At 38.3% G+C, this 2,505-nt stretch overlaps 1 protein-coding gene across 1 annotated transcript in view; it reads left to right on the top strand.

Annotated features, from left to right (window-relative positions):
- Nucleotides 1–258, top strand: part of LOC143025378 (uncharacterized) — a 55,282-nt gene extending 55,024 nt beyond the window's left edge. Inside the window, exon 19 of the mRNA XM_076184930.1 lies at nucleotides 1–258. This exon is cut by the window's left edge and continues 404 nt beyond it. The gene's annotated coding sequence lies outside the window, so the exon portion shown is untranslated.
- The last annotated feature ends 2,247 nt before the right edge of the window (nucleotides 259–2,505 follow it).

The following is a 2,505-nucleotide window of genomic DNA, read 5'->3' as shown; positions in this document are numbered from 1 at the left end:
AGGTACTAGTGATGGATAGGGATGCTTGCCAGTGGAGCAGTTTGGAGCATTGCTATTTGGCCCGGAGGTCAAGAGTGGAGGCAGATCAAATCTGTTTGGTAGCAATGTAGTTCATAGTAAGGGCATACTATATTAAATTCCAAGCTTCAAAAAATTCATCCATATGGATGAATTGCCCAAGACCTCTGATAGGTACCAATAAATGGTGGTCTTACAAGATAGACATCGAATTAATTCATCTCTGTTTTTTTGTTTTGTTTTTTTCCGCTCTCTCTCTCTCTCTCTCTCTCTCTCTCTCTCTCTCTCTCTCTCTCTCTCTCTCTCTCTCTCTCTCTCTCTCTCTCTCCTCTCTCTCCTCTCTCCCTCTCTCTCTCTCTCTCTCTCTCTCTCTCTCTCTCTCTCTCTCTCTCTCTCTCTCTCACTCACTCACTCACTCCATCATATCCATTCAACATCCCCACCTATATCCCTAAGAGTTGATCCTTTGTCTCAGGATTTAGCCCAGAATTCTCTCTTATCAAAGCAGTATTTCCTCTTCCTTTTCACGTAAGGAGAACTGACCATAGGTGATCTCTCTGGTACAATTCTTGTTAAACCAGATAGCCACTGATGTTCTTATGATCTGTATAGTAATTATGTGCTATCATCTACTCAGATTGTCAGAATGTCAGTGGCTATCCAGCTTAACAAGTATCACAAGTTAGTTATGTAGAAACCATTGAAACAGCTCCGCACATATTCATCACAGACATCCAATATTTCCTTCTAGAGAGATAGATAGGAGGTTGCAAGGACTGTTGCGAGCTGTTCTGGGGCTATGGTTTTCCAATCATTGGAACTTGTGGCAACAGTTAATATTACCATTATGGAGATGTTTTATATTTAGATCTATCTGTGTACCAAGGGCTCTTTCCCCCTTACCAATGAAGTAGCCAAATCAAAAGGCATATACCCACTACCACACATTCCACTCCAATCTGCCACCCTTTCTTCCCTTGTTTTATCTCATTATATGTAGATGTATTTTATATTAAAAGACTTATGTTTACCTGTATAAATAAACGAATGGTTTTTAGAGTACTCATGTGATTTATTATAAAAGATATCCTGTTTTTCCAGTGAGTACTAGGGAGATGCTAAGTATGACATTGACGCAGCTTTAGGCTTGTAGGGATTTTATATATTTGTTGTTGTATTTACCTAGTTGTGTCATGAAATGTCAATGTATACTGCCTTAAAGTGTCTATGATATATATATATATATATATATATATGTATATATATATATATATGTATATATATATATATGTATATATATATATATGTATATATATATATATTTCTAATTTTCTTTAAAACTTTCAAAACAAGCAGCAGTTTGTATGGTAGACTGATATGTATACCTCTGCAGCTACTTCCCATAGTGGTGTATTGGTTTCATAGTCATATGTCATCATTATTGTGAGTAATTGAGTTGCACCCCTGTGGGTAAAATCTCCACTCATAGGGTGGGCAATTCTTTGTCGATAATGTTTCAGTGCTAGGTGGTGTTGAACCATGTTTTGACATCAGCATGTATACTGTTCTTGAACCTCCATGATCCTTTGGTGGCGGGAGGTGAGGAAAGAATGCCATTGCCTGTTTTTTCTATTTTTTTTTTTTTCTTTTCTTTCTCTATCTCTCTCTTCCTCTCTTTCTATCTCTCCACCAAACATGTGAAGTCACAGAGGTAAAGAAGAGTTTTGATAAGGATAGCAAAATAGAGGGATAGTAGAAGTTAAAAGTGATCAACATTCTTTCTTTAAGTGGAGAGTCTTTAATCATGAAAGAATACTTTGTGATTGGTCTGTAGGGATCTCACTAAAATGTTGACTGCACGAAACTTAGGCAGCCAATACCCTGTACAGAAATGGGACAGAGTTAGGGCACTAGGGATTCCCTTTTCTGTATTGTTTTCCTGCAGAGTTGAGGCATACTCTGACATAGCCACCTACCCTTAAGGGGGGAAACTGCTATTGATTTGTACATACCATTAGGTATGTACGCTGGTGACATATTTAGAAGAGTGCTAGTCTCGCATTTGCTAAGTTGTGGGTTCGAGTCCTGCACTCTTCTCCAATTCCCAGCAGTGACTGTTACCTGTCACAGCAGTCCAGTCACAATTGGCAAAGGTGATGGCTTCGGCCACATATACATTGTCTTCTGGCTTAGGGTCCTCACCTTTGTAAATAAGTGTAGTTCTCTCAGTGGAGAAAACCACTTTGAAGGAAAGACATGCATGTAAATATTGGCTGTGACAGTTTAGTAATTGTTGAGAGTCTCTTTGAATGCAGAGGTCAGTGTTTACATTTATTCTGGTTAGCATTAGATTATTTGCTGGAAGGAAATTCCACTCCTGATTAAAGGGTTGAACCTATTAGTGCAAAGATTTGCTTTCTGTTATTCTCTTTCTCATTCCCCTGCTCTCTTTTGCTCTTTTGTTTTCTCTCACTCTTTTCAGCTTTT

Source organism: Oratosquilla oratoria, chromosome 5, assembly GCF_046742065.1.
Source record: "Oratosquilla oratoria isolate Oo_2021 chromosome 5, ASM4674206v1, whole genome shotgun sequence".
Taxonomy (NCBI): Eukaryota; Metazoa; Arthropoda; class Malacostraca; order Stomatopoda; family Squillidae; genus Oratosquilla; species Oratosquilla oratoria.
The sequence above is the reverse complement of the archived record's forward strand: the minus strand, read 5'-3'. Positions and strand labels throughout refer to the sequence as shown.